The sequence below is a fragment of the Astyanax mexicanus genome, chromosome 2 (assembly GCF_023375975.1).
Source record: "Astyanax mexicanus isolate ESR-SI-001 chromosome 2, AstMex3_surface, whole genome shotgun sequence".
Taxonomy (NCBI): Eukaryota; Metazoa; Chordata; class Actinopteri; order Characiformes; family Acestrorhamphidae; genus Astyanax; species Astyanax mexicanus.
Window position 1 is genome coordinate 25,298,564 of NC_064409.1, and position 14,585 is coordinate 25,313,148.

A 14,585-nucleotide genomic window follows, 5' to 3' on the forward strand; every position below is an offset into this window, starting at 1 on the left:
GGCCAGCTGGGAACCCTCCTTAAAGCAGAATATTTTATTTGGCATTTAAAACCAAATAAAGCACAACCTTCAACTTTTATTTTTTTGTTCCTTGTGCCCATAAAGCCTAGTACTAGGAACTAGCTGCCATATCTTCAAGTTATGATTGATTTTCTCAGTTCTTAAAGAGAAATATTGGCTGCATGATTTGTAGATGTCCAGATGTTGTCAATCATTTGTATGTGATGTGTAAAGCGTATACCACAGAACAAACGCAGACTCTCACTAACAACGTAACTAGCTTTCTGTTGGTCACGTGATTTTACTATGCTAAACCAATCAACAAGCTCAATCTAAACATGCTTGCATAGCAAATATTTGCAAAAAGACTAAAACCACTGCTCTAAGGAATATATCCTTCAAACTGTGTTTTCTCACTCTTGTTATTGTGGCTGTTCATAAAAATTGAGTAAGAGCCATTCTTGCCTTGAATATTTTTTGTTTGCTTGTTTTAGGGGGATTTCAAATCATTTTTTGAGACAGGCGTTTTGCAAGCTTTTTTGCTGTTGATTTTTAGGGACCGTGGATTTTTGAAATTTGGACTCATGCTCTATCTGGGAGTGAGGTGAGAGAAATGTATGTCCATTTGTTCTTTCTAGATTCTAGATGTTACTGAGATGCTAGTTAGAGGTTAGATCAACCCAAAAATGCAACCCCTGATCTACCCGAACTCTTGCCCATTCTGTCTGAGCCCAACCCAAACAAAACTGTTACCCAAAGCACTGCAGAAGCCTAGTTTATACTGAAGTGCTGAAAGAAGGGAGGACTAGACCTACATTACAGACCATTTTCTTCAGCCTGACCCTTAAGTCACTCAAAATCTCAACCTGACCAGAGATTGGGTTGGGGGTCGGGCTCAGGTTGAGAATCTAACCTCTAATGCTAGGTGGGTGTTGTAAAGTACGAGGTTATAAAGTACTTAGTCTTACGAATGTTTTGTGAATCGCACCCTTTAAATTGTGAAGTTCTGGTATAAGGAGGATTCTGGAGTTATTGGGCTAAAGCCAATGGCCTAGACATGATAGAACACCCGCCACAACGTTTCAGTCGCAAAGTTCTTGATTCTTCATTCTGTCTGAGGGCTCTATATTTCTTTTTTCAGCAATGAGACATCACCATCACTCCCTCTCTCTCTCTCTCTTTCTCTCTCTCCCTCTCTCAGGAGGGTTAGATTGGCTGGTATGGTGTAACGTTTCCCAGAGCGTGGTCTTCAGGGGAAGGGGTGATAGACGAGAGAGAGAGAGAAAGAGAGAGAGAGATCGATGCCCTGTTGACAAAATCAATATTTGCTCTCCTGCGAGGAAAAACAGTGAGTGATGGGCTGAAGCGGATCGGCCTTCAGGACCGAAGCGGCACTCTTCATCTTCTCTTTTTACCCTGATAATATTAACCTGGCAACAAATCAAACGTACACTCCCCACACCCTAAACCACAACACACGTCTGAAGCCTGTTGAAAATAAGCTATTATTTCAAATGAACACCTATTTCTATAGTTGCTCTACAACAATTTCCATCAGAATATTGTACACTCTCTTTGCTCTCACAATGCATTCACACTGGCAGCCCAAGCTTCTCTCTTGTGGGTGTGTTCCTCTATGCTCATGGTGTCTCATGTAGGCTTGTATCGGTGTGTATCACCGTGGTTGGTGAGCATTAATCTAGCGAGCTACCTATTGAGCCGTGCTCTACTTTATTTCATACTTCATTTTTCCTCAAACTGCCCCTACATCTATGCAAATATGCAGCATATAAAATGAGAAAGGAACAATCAGCGCTTATAATCCTCTCTGCCATCTTCAGAACCCACACTGCTGGAGATATGAATCAAAAGTTCACACAGCAGAAGCTGTACACCTTGAACCCCTGTGTCTGTAATTGGTCTTATGGAATTATTCAGCCAATCGGTGTAGAATGCCGCTTCACTGCGTCATAACTCATTTGCATAAAGTTGATAAAATTGTCCTTACCGGTCGCCTGCCAGAGTGAACGCAGGCTAAGACATGGCAGAGTTTTGATTTTTAAAGCTAATGTAAGTAATGAAAGTAATGAAACCGACTTTTTCTTTGATTTAAAAGTTCTAAAAAAGTGGTTCTTCCATGCCCTTGCACATTTTTAAGAGTGTATAACTGAAACAAAAAGTTCGGACATTTAATATGACTCAGCTGAGCCACGACATTTGGCGTGAAGTGGACAATTTGCTAAATTAAAATTTCCCTTCAAAGCTGACGGATTTAAAAGAATTTCCGTGATGAAAAAGTGTGGAAATCTCGAGCTCCTTCAGAAGACCCTTAAAATGTAAGTACAGAAATTGCAGCACTTACGCAACGTTAATAATGGATCAGTTCTCAGCAGTGTGGCAGTTCTTAAAATGACATATTTTTAAGGTTTTAAGGTTTTATTCACTTGTAAATCTCATGCCTCATTAACCTCCATTGTGAGCCTCTTGGGAAAGAGGCTGAAAAATTACTAAATAGAGAATCAAACACTGGAATAAGTGGCTGGCAGCACTGGCAGGGCTGGCAGTGTGTCATTGTGGAGGAAAGTCATGATTTAGATCCAACATATCCTAAACGTAACCGTTACTGCTTCAGATTTTGAGTTTTAAGTCCATGCTCCGATTTGACTGGACCACTGTACCATCTAACCACTCTGTGATCCTCATCTGCTATCTTTGAAAACGCCATTGTTAGTGCTGACCCAAAACAAATAAAGCAGCTTTGGGTGAGAAAATGGGATCCCTATGGTCTGTACAGACTGCAGGTCTAAAACTCTGCAGTCTGTACAGGTCTAAAACACTATTCTCTCTCCAACTGACCACTCCTACTGACTGAACATCTGCAGACTACAGCCAACCAGCTCTGACCAAAATCACATAGTGTAGTGTGACCCTGGTTTTTAGCCATTTTCAGCTGATGCTTCTCCAATGTACTGCAGAGTCTGAACGGAACCCAGCAGATCTGTATGACAGCTGGCAATCAGAGCCGTCCCGAGTGTCACCCGCCAGTCAGCGGAGTGTCACCGTCACTCTGTTTAGACTGAACCCGCAGTTACTGTACCTTTACAGCAGATCAACACAACACAGAGAGACAGAGCAGGGATGTTCCAGTTCAATCAGGGGCTAATCCAGACATGTTCTAATAGATTTTACTGAACTGATGCAGCTTCAATCCATAGTTTTACTGCTGAGTTCTATCACATTCTTACATACTCTATAAACTGACACTTATAATAAAAAGACTAAAGAAACAGATTTGTAACTGTCACATTTTCTTATCTGTTTTTTGTGTCTCTCTGGTCTGTCCCTGTGTTTATTCACCTTCCTCTGCACATGCCCTGTGTTTATCCTGTGTCTCAGCCCCTGTTGCTCACCTGTTTGTTTGTAGCTCCGCCCCCTTGCTACACGATCCAGGCGTTTCCTGTTTCCTGTCCCCTTCTATGTGTAAAAATGGTTCTCCTTGTTCCCATGTTTCTTATCTGTGGTTATACATTTTACGTCAGTTAGGTTATATATTCCTTTGTTTTTTCAAGTCTCTATTTGCTTCGTGTTTCTTTGCTTCTTTAGCTTCCACACCTGACAGTAACATGGAGTAAGTACACCACTAATAATACACCCATACCAATAAGCATGGTTTCTATACACTGCAAAGTGCACTTATTAATAGCGCAGTATGTCACATATTTTATAATTTTTTAAGATATTATAATTTCTAATTATATTTTTAAGAATTTTGTGTTGGTTGAATGGGTAGGTACATTATTATTTTCATGACATGTTAAATAACTACCTACTGGCAATTTTTTTCATTTTTGTATTTTCAATATCGCACTCTACACTCATCATTAAAAATAGCTGGTTCCCGAAAAAAAAAAGTTTTTTTTATGCTTTTCAGAGGAAAGGAAATAATGACTGGGAAGAATAAATGATTATAAATTTAGACTGATATGGGTAATATTTATTGAGCTACACATACGGAGGTAGTGTGTAACTCATTTGTAACATGCATTAACATGCCAGACAACTCAGCATGTAGAGAGTTGTAGAGGATCCTAATGAAGTCCTGTGATAATCCATCTCATGCAGCTCCAATATTCTCACACAGTTCCTGCAGATTTTGCAGTGGTAGGGATGGAGTGTTGATAGAGCGTCCAATAGAATCCCACACATTTTTAATCAGGGATAGTTTTGGAGATACAGCTGGACATGATATAGTATCTGTAGTGTCTTCAAGGCTTGCTCTTGAGACAGCAGCAGTGTGTGGATGAGCATTGTCCTGCTGGAATAGTGCACTATAGTGTGTGTTCAGAAAAGATAGAGCTGTAACGCTGGGCTGTTCAAGTAAAGTTCCTGTAATGAAGAGCAAAGGTGATCTGGCATTATATCAAACTACACCCCACACCATGACACCGTGCCTTCTGGACTTGTGACACAGCTTGGCTCCACATGGATTCTATGGTCAGTCCACCAAGACAGAAAACAGAATGATGGAAAAGCAGAAAATCCTAGATTTTTGTTGCAAAATATTATCAGCTATTATTTTATTTGTATATGTCACACCTCAAATAATGCAAAGAAAAACAAGTTAATATTCGTAAAGTTTTTAATCACAGTTTTCATGCATCTTGGCATGTTCTCCTCCACCAGTCTTACACACTGCTTTTGGATAACTTCAATGTCACTCCTGGTGCAAAACTTCAAGCAGTTCTGCTTGGTTTGATGGCTTGTGATAATTCATCTTTCTCTTGATTTTATTCCAGAGGTTTTCAGTTTGGTAAAATCAAGGAAAAACATCATCATTAAGTGGTTTGTTGTTTTTTTCCAGATCTGTATATATCACAGAACAACAAAATATCACAATATCCATAAAAAATATTCCAGTATCGTACAGCCCATTATCGTTAATAAAACAGAAGTGGTTCAGTGTGAGGCTGGGAATGGAACGAATGGAGTGGAGTGATGAGTACAGACACACGTTTTATAATAATTATAATAATTTTAATTACTCAGACTGTTCGTGTCTCTGATCTGATTATTCTCCTCGTGCGGAGTGAAATTAATTTGTATTTATTTGTCTCTGGTTGCGGCTCGTGTGTTAGCGCTGGTCTGCGATTGGACGGCGTGTTTTGAGTGCTGTACGATGTTTCGAGGCGAGAGAGTCGGACTCATCGGCACGCTCTCTCTCTGAAAGACACTTTTGTGTTTCTTAATTAAACGGACCTGAGAGTCCCCGAAAGCGATTGAAGCGGTGGCTAATTAACTCTATTGTGCGACTGTCTGTTCTCCCGAGAGAGAGCGGCGCGCTGGCATGTGCTCTTCAAACTTCAAACCGCTGCTATCTCTCGCTTTGCCATGCTAACACACACTCACACACACGCTGGTTTTACTATTCTTGTGAGGAATCAGCTGACACAATAATCACTGTATCTACATATACCTTCACCTATACCTACACTTATATACCTATTCCTACACAAACACCCACACTTACACCTAAACCTGCATGTATTCCTGCTTCCTTCACCAGAACACACACACACACACACCTATACTCTACCTATTCCTATACCCACACCTATACCTTCATCTACAGCTATACTATTATATATATAGCTATACTTATTCCCAAATCTATACCTTTACCCATATCCACACCTTTACCTATATCTATATGTATCCCTTTCCTACATCAATACCTACACCTTTACCAATGCCTACCCCCTATACCTACACCTACAGCTATATGTGTACCTATTGCTAAATCTATACCTTTACCTATACCTACACCTTTACCTATATCTATACCTACACCTTTACCTACATCTATACCTACACCTTTACCTATACCTATAGCTATACGTGTAGCTATTTCTAAATCTATACCTTTACCTATACCTACACCTTTACCTGCATCTATACCTTTCACCTATACCTACCCCCTTATCTACATCTACAGCTATACGTGTACCTATTCTTAAATCTACACCTTTACCTTTGCCTAAATCTATACCTACACCTTTATCTATACCTTCCCTCATACCTACAGCTATATGTGTACCTATTCTTAAATCTACACATCTAACTGTACCTACATCTATACCTACACCTCTACCTACATCTATACCTACAGCTTTACCTATACCTAGCCCCTATACCTACAGCTATATGTTTACCTATTCCTAAATCTATACCTTTACCTATATGTACATCTTTACCTACATCTATACCTACACCTTTACCTACATCTATACCTACACCTTTACCTACATCTATACCTACACCTTTACCTACATCTATACCTATATCTATACCTACAGCTTTATCTATACCTACCCCCTATACCTACACCTACAGCTATATGTGTACCTATTGCTAAAGCTATACCTTTACCTATACCTACACCTCTACCTACACCTCTATCTGCACCCTTTCATGATTTTTTTATTTTGTTTTACATGTTCATCAACAGTCAGACACAATGTATAGGCAGGTGAGAGTTGCCACTGGAAGCAGAGCGATGGTGCGATTCATGAGCGATTCTTCATATGAATAATACTGTGAGGATGTTAGCATGCTGCTAAAGTGCTGGCAGAACAGTGGAGCTCCTGCCTGGCACAGCCTGGCACAGCCCGGCACCTCCTGGAGCGCCGGCCATAAACTGCCATCTTTCCGCTGCTTTCAAGGACGACACAGGCGTCCTTCTGGCACACACTCGCCCTGCCTGCCGCCGAGGGGTCCTCCTCCAGCCGAGAGTGTGTCTGGCACTCCTTCACCCGCCACTGCCCGTCTCTGAAGCAGGCTGGCGTAATCTGTGTGAGCGGCGCGCTGTCCGAGAGCACGGCGAGGGTCCGAGCCGGACAGCAGATTCACAATTCTTATCGGACACGAGCGCGGAACAAAAGAGGAACCGGAACAGATCCTCAGCGCCGGGTGCCTGGCAGCCGTCAAAAGACAGTCTTGACATTTACGACAGTAATAACCGCAGGATGAGCACAAAGCACTTTATCACTGGCACCTGTCAGACCAGCATTCACAAACGTACCTCACACTGTAGACTGTACAGATCACCCTGTGAACAAAATAACGCCAACCTGTGCCCTGTCTTCAACCAAAACACCTTTAAACTACAAAGCATGATCATCAGTCTACTGATCAGTCAAATCATCCGCTAAAAACACATTAGGATCACCACAGCTATGTAGGAAAACTATTAAAATAAGTGTATTATAGCTGTGGAATTAAGTGTAGTGCATGGATGACCATAGAACTAAAAGTGAAAAAGGAAGAGAGTGTAATTCACCCAAAAAAATAGGTGGAGAATTACATATTAAGTATTTATTTGATGCAGAATGCTGTTATGATTTTTTTGGTGATGAAAGTTGGTGTTTGTTTGGTAGAGAATGAGTTAGTTTTTGTTTGAGAATGTGGTGTTTGGTGGAGAATGATGATGTTTAGAAAAGAATGTTGGTGGGGAATGATAATGCTTTCTCAGTGGATAATAATGCTGATTGGTGGAGAATGTTGGTGTTTGGTGAATGTTGGTGTTTGGAAAATGTTAGTGATTGATGTAGAATGATAGCATTTGGAGGGTAATGATGGCTTTGGCAGAGAATGCTGGTATTTGTAGGGGAACTATAGTGTTTGTTTGCAGTATATTAGGTAATGATGATATAGGATTTTAATGGGAAATAATGGTGTATGATGAAGGATGATGGTATTTGTTGAAGAATGATGGTGTTTGACGAATCATCGTGTTTAATAGAGATTGATAGTGTTTTATGGAGAATGATGGTGTTTGTTGAAGAATGATGGTGTTTGATAAATTATGGTGTTTGATAGAGAATGAAGGTGTTTGGTGAAGAATGATTGTGTTTGGTGAAGAATGATTGTGTTTGGTGAAGAATGATGGTGTTTGGTGAAGAATGATGGTGTTTGATGGAGAATGATGGTGTTTTATGGTGAATGATGATATTTGGTGGAGAATGATGGTGCTTGGTGTAGAATGATGGTATTTGGTGGAGAATAATGGTGTTTGATTAAGACTCATGGTATTTGATGAAGAATCATGGTGGTTGATGGATAATGATGGTGTTTGATGAAGAATCATGATGGTTAATGAATAACAATGGTGGTTCATGAAGAACGATGGTGTTTGAGGGAGAATGATAGTGTTTGTTATCATCTAAAATTTTCTTTTATTGAAGTTTAATATAATGCATGTATTAAAAAGGTTAATGAGGAAATGCACTTAAATAGCGGTGAGTTACTTAAGAAACTAAAGAAATTGGGTTTGATGTAATTCATGCTAACACTAGCGAGCGAGGCATGGGCTATGTTTCAGAGTGTCGGGGGGAGGGAGGGTTGGTGCAGGGGGGCTGCAGTAAACCGATGGTCAGTATTCTGCTGGTCCCTTTAGGGGTTCTGACTCTCATTACACAGATACTGGGCTGATCTGAATATAATGAGGGTTTTTAGCTGGCAGGTTAGCGAGGGTCCGCAGTAAGGGGCCGGGTACAATCAGCAGCGGAATCCAAATTCTCCACAGGAGCCCAGAGCTGCACTCATCCACTCCTTCATCCTAACCCCACAGGATTATCAGACAGGAAATGACATTACAATCAACTGTGAGCCAAACGTCCTTCAGTTTAAATCTGATCTCAATACATCACCTGAGATTACTGACAACTTCTACCATGTTCTTCTTCTTAATAACTAATGTAGCTTGTGAGATAATCACATAAACGTCACAAGGTCAGATGGAAATTTTAGAATGACAGTGTTTAGTCCGAGAGTTGGTGTTTAATGATGTTTGGGGGAGAATGATGGTATAATGGCATTCAATAGCAAATATTGAAGTTTGTAGAAAATGTTGATGATTGCTAAAGTGCTGGTGTCTTTGGAGAACTTGGGTGTTTAGTGGAGAAAAATGGTGTTTTTCAAGGAATGGTAGTGTTTGTTAGAACTTGTGGTGTTTGCTTGTGAGTGATGGGAATTATTTGGAACTATTATGGAATGTTCTCTCCCACAATGGCTAAAAAGATTACATAACATATAATATTTGATGTGGAGAATGATGGTGTTTGTTGGAGAATGATGGTATGTTTAGAGACTGATGGTATTTGGTGGAGAAATATGATGGTCAATGGAAATTGATATTTGATGGAGAATTGTGGTGTTTCAGGCAATGATGGATGTAGAATAATGGTGATTGTTTGTTGAAAAAATAAGGTTTTTGGTGAAGAATGATGGTTTTTGGTGGAGAATGATGGTGTTTGGTGAAGAATGATGGTGTTTGGTGGAGAATGGTGTTTTTTCACATTTTTTGTTGGTGTTTAGAGTGATATGGCAATGGATGTGGAATAATGGTGTTTGTTTGGTGGCGAATGATGGTTTTTAGTGGCGAATGATGGTGTTTAGTTGGAGAATGATGGTGTTTGATAAGATTGTTTATAAGTGTTTAATGGAGAGCGTTGGTGTTTTGTCAGTATCTATGGGGATAGTAACAGCAGCAACGGGTGGGGTGGAGAGGGCTGGTCAGCATGCTGCCAGTCTCTTTAGGTGGTCTGACTCTCATTACACTGATATTGGTCTGCTCTGAATGTAATGAGGGTTTTTGGCCGTTGGGTTAGCGAGGGTCCGCAGTGGGATACGATCAGCGGCGTAATCCGAATTCTCGACAGAAGCCCAGAGGTGCACTCCTTCACTCTCAATAACTCACAGCTAACGTAATAGACGTGATTTGATAGAGGGAGCGCTGCTGGTGTTTTCAGTGGAGAGAGAGAGAGAGAGAGAGAGAGAGCAGTGGGGCGAGAGACAGCCAGGCAGAGTAAAATGATCCAACAGAGTAATGTGCCTCAACCCAGACTAATTTGTTGTGACAGATCGTTGTTGGTCAATTAACCCCGGTAGTACGACATGTTATACAACAAAAAGAGAGAGAGAGGGAGAGAGCGAGCGAGCGAGCATCGCAGGTAACCTCTCTGCCCTTTCTTATTACAGAGGAATGGATGTATATGGTATTGATCTGTTCTGCTAATGTATCGTTTTAATGAAATAGAGAGGAACAATTAACCTCGTCTGCTTTCATTAAACCTGAAATGTACAGAGATTTAGAGAATGGTGGTGTTTGATGGAGAATGATCATATTTGATAAAGAATAATCAGGTTTGGTGGAGAGCTTATGATGGTGTTTGGTTGAGAATGATGGTTGTTTGTTGGATAATGGTGGTGTTTGGTGAAGAATTGTGATATTTGACAAAGAATAATCATGTTTGGTGCAGAGTTAATGATGTTTGGTTTAGAATTAAGGTGTTTTAAGAATAATGATGGTGTTTGGTGGACAGTTATGGTGTTTGGTGGAGAATGATGTGTTTGATGGAGAATGATGTGTTTGACAAAGAATGATGGTTCAAAATGATGGTTGTTGTTGGTTGAGAATGGTGGTGTTTGGTGGAGAATGGTGATATTTGAAAAAAAAAATCATGTTTGGTGGATAGTTAATGATGTTTGGTGGAAAATTATGTGTTTGATGGAGAATGATGGTGTTTGGTTCAGAATGATGGTTGTTTGTTGGATAATGGTAATATTTGATAAAGAACAATCATGTGTGGCGGAGAATGAATGGTGGTGTCTGGGTTAGAATGGTGGTGTTTGGTGGCGAATGGTGATATTTGATAAAGAATATGTTGGAAAAGCATGTTGTTTGGTTGAGAATGGTGGTGTTTAATAAAGAATAATCATGTGTGGCAGAGAATGAATGATGGTGTCTGGGTTAGAATGGTGGTATAATAGTGAATCACAGCATATGTTTGAAGATGTTGATGTTGATGACGGAACTATGAAGTCAACATAGGAATGTTGGTGTTTGAGTGAAAAAAGAGGGTTTGGTGGTGAACTATGATGTTTGTAGAGAATAATGATGTTGATGAAAAGTAATAGTCTTTGTTGGAAAATGTTTTTTATCTGAAAGAGGGTTATGGTGTTTGGTGGAAATATAAGCAGTTGTTGGTGTTTGTATTAGTCTTTGGTTGAATAATAGGGAATTCTAGCATTTGATAGAAAGTCACCATTTTTATGGTGTTTTTGGGGGCAGTTAGTGTTTGAGAATTGGTAAAGTAGAAACAGATAGTGTTTGATTGGGACAAACTGCAGTGTGAACTTTTTAATCTGTCAGTCAGATATTTTATTGATATTATATTTCACTTCACCTTTTCTCGCAACTCATCAGAAGAACATCAGAAGTCATTTAATCTCTTGAATTTCTAGAGCAGTTTAGAGCAGAAGTTTTCACTTCTGATTCTGGAGTACGAACAGTTTAGTGTTTTTGCTGGTAAAACACACAAACTGCACCCTTTCAAATAACAGACACTTCAAGCACATTTACCAGAGCAGGAAAAAAACTATTTGCGCTGGGCTTACAGGGCCAGAATTGATGACCCCGCCTCTAAACACACAGCAGGCAGTCGGCCCCTGATGAAGGCTGGTTTAAAGCGGTAATGGCTTTGTTTGCACTGGCATTGTTCTTAAAAATCATAAACATAAACATTCCTGAGCTCTTAACCTCAACACTAAACCCTGCGGGACGTGATTTCATAAATAAACATTTACATGCAATAAAGCTGATGTAAATACGATGACCTGCAGTGCTCATATCACACGGATAAAATGTTTATTTGCTGTGAGCTGCATTCATTTTCAGACAGGATACAACTCTAATGTTCAGTTATTAGAGCTTTTATGTTGTTTTTTATGTTCTCTGTGTAAAAGTTGTTCTACACTTTAAACAATTTCTGAAGTTTTCACAGCATTACAGATTTATTCTAGTGTTTCTGACAGGTTATATTCACAAATTTCATAATGTATTCCAACAGTAGAGAACTTACAAATAGTACAGTAGCTTTTTTATTAAAACAATATTTAAAAAAAGCAATTATTTACTATAGCTAGCTGCTTTTCTTCACTTTATTTAGGGGTTAAAATGTTGTAGAACACAAAGCAAACCCACAACCCCTAAAACATAAGGGTATCTATGGTCAAAAACATTACTCTTGCTGAAAGCTGGAATTTGATATGAATTTAAGTTTTTTACTGATGGAACAGGCACTAATTTGTTAGCTGGGAAGCTAACCAGAAAGGATTCTAGTAAGAATAATGAATAATAGTGTTATTGCTGCAAAACATTCATTGTGAAAATTCAACAATTTTCTCCCATGAATCAGACTATGGTAATTTATGATACAGCAGGTTAGATAATCTTTATCTCCTTTATAACTGTATATAAACACAGAAAGCTACAGCAGGTTAGATGATCTGTACCTGAACACAGTAAGACCCACAGTCTTTTAGATTAGCAGGTGTATGCTAGTGGTAGGTTACCTCAGTGTGCTAATGCTAAGCTAGCCTTTTTCAGCTAATATCTTTCAAGTGGTAAACTCTCTGTGTCTGTGTGGGTGAAGATGTTCTGAACTGAAACCGAGAGTCAAAAGTGGCTTTATTTCCTTCAAGTCTTTAGAGTATAGAGTTTATTAATCGGAAATATCATTAGCACAACTACATGTGTTGGTGAATTGGCTAGCTAGCTCATTTATTGTGAGCTACAATACAATGAATTCATTTTGTGATAAAAACCGGGTCATTTTTTCACAGTTTAAAATCACAGCGTTGAATTAATACAGTAACACATGTTTAAGTAGGAATTAAGGAGATATGTGCTGTGGTAAAAATACTGTGATTGTAATTACAGACCTGTGATTATTACTGCAATAAAAATGACAGTATAGATGTTGTAAAACTAGATAAATGCTCTCAGCATGTTACTGTACATTTCATAGTGTTCTTATTACAGTGTGGATAATAAAACAAACATTAAAAGTGGCTTCGCAGTTAACCAAGCAGCTGTTTTACACCCAGCTCTTTGAGAAACGCAATTTTCTGTTTGTGTGATGTAAAACTGAAGTATAAAATCCAACAGCACGACAAGAAACACAGCTGAACAATCAATCCCACGCATTCCACTCTGGAACAAATGCTGTAAGTTCTCGGGAAAGTGTGCATTACAACAGCGTGAAATCGACATAAATTGAGGCTTTTGTACAAATCCAATGTAAATTTGCTCCAGTTCAGAGCGAAAGTGATTCTGAGGACCACACTCTGGGAGATGTGGTATTGCGGAGGCTCGCTGCATTGTCTTCATTATTTAGAGTAATTGTGGCAGAGCGCATAATAATGGCTCAGGCTGTCGCTGTGCTGAGAGGTTAATTGTCATTGAAAACAGGAGCCTTGAGCTGGAGCGAGGAGATTCATTAGAGCTGGCTGTGACACAATCGCCCACTCCATACCGAACCCACTCGAGTGGGCCAGGCGACGGCGGAACCCAGCGGAAGAGCTAAGATGGCTTTTCCGATGAGTTCTGAAAAGCTGGACTTGACTGTGGAGCAGAAGGCTAAGAGCACTTTCACGCCAAGAGCAAATTAACCCGACCTCATACTGTTCAATAAATACTGTCATATACATATATATCATCCTTCAGCTGCCTCTATAACTCTCCAGAAAACACTACCAGTATCTATTAAACACCATAATCACCCAATAAGCACCATACTTATCTAATAAACACCATTTTGATCTAATAAACACCATACCTCTCTATCAAACACCACATTTATCTAATAAACGCCATGCATATCTAATAAATACCAAACTTCTTCAATAAACACCATACTTTTCTAATAAGCACCATACATATTTAATAAACATCATACTTCTCTATCAAGGACCATATTTATCTAATAAATATCATAGGCATCTATTAAACACCAAACTTCTCGATTGAATACCATGCATTTGTAATAAACAACATACTTATCTAACAAGCATCATACTTATCTATTAAACACCATTCTTCTCCAATAATACTTACCTAATAAACACCACATGTATTTAATAAACACCCTAATTCTCTATTAAGCACCATACTTATCCAAAAACCACCATACTTTTCTAATTAACACATACTTTTCCAATAAAAAACATCCTTTTCTAATAAGCACCATATTTATCTAATAAACATGATACTTCTCTATCAAGCACCATATGTATTTAATAAACACCATAAGCATCTATTAAACACCAAACTTCTCTGTTAAACACCACATATTTGTAATAAACAATATACTTGTCTAATAAGCATCATACTTATCTATTAAACACCATACTTATCTATTAAACACCATACTTTTCCAATAAACACCATACTTACCTAATAACACCACACTAATCTAATAAACACTGTACTTTTTCAATTAACACCATCCTTTACATATTAACTTCATTATTATTCAGTTAACATCATACTTCTCTTATTAACTTCATTATTATTCAATGTGAAAAACACCATAAACATCTTAAACCCCATATTCAGCATACTTGTGTTTGACACACATGGAAAGTGCCCATCTCCAAATAACACCTTAACTCTCCATCAATGACCATCATCTTCTAACAAACACCATCATTATCCACTAAACAATAATATTCTCTACATCAAACAC

At 38.9% G+C, this 14,585-nt stretch overlaps 2 protein-coding genes across 5 annotated transcripts in view; one reads left to right on the forward strand and one right to left on the reverse strand.

The window, feature by feature from the left end:
• Positions 1-14,585, forward strand: part of rps16 (ribosomal protein S16) — a 1,145,183-nt gene that overhangs the window by 329,847 nt on the left and 800,751 nt on the right. The gene's annotated exons all lie outside the window — the stretch shown is intronic.
• The window catches only part of syt1a (synaptotagmin Ia), a 409,759-nt gene that overhangs the window by 68,503 nt on the left and 326,671 nt on the right, over positions 1-14,585 (reverse strand). The gene's annotated exons all lie outside the window — the stretch shown is intronic.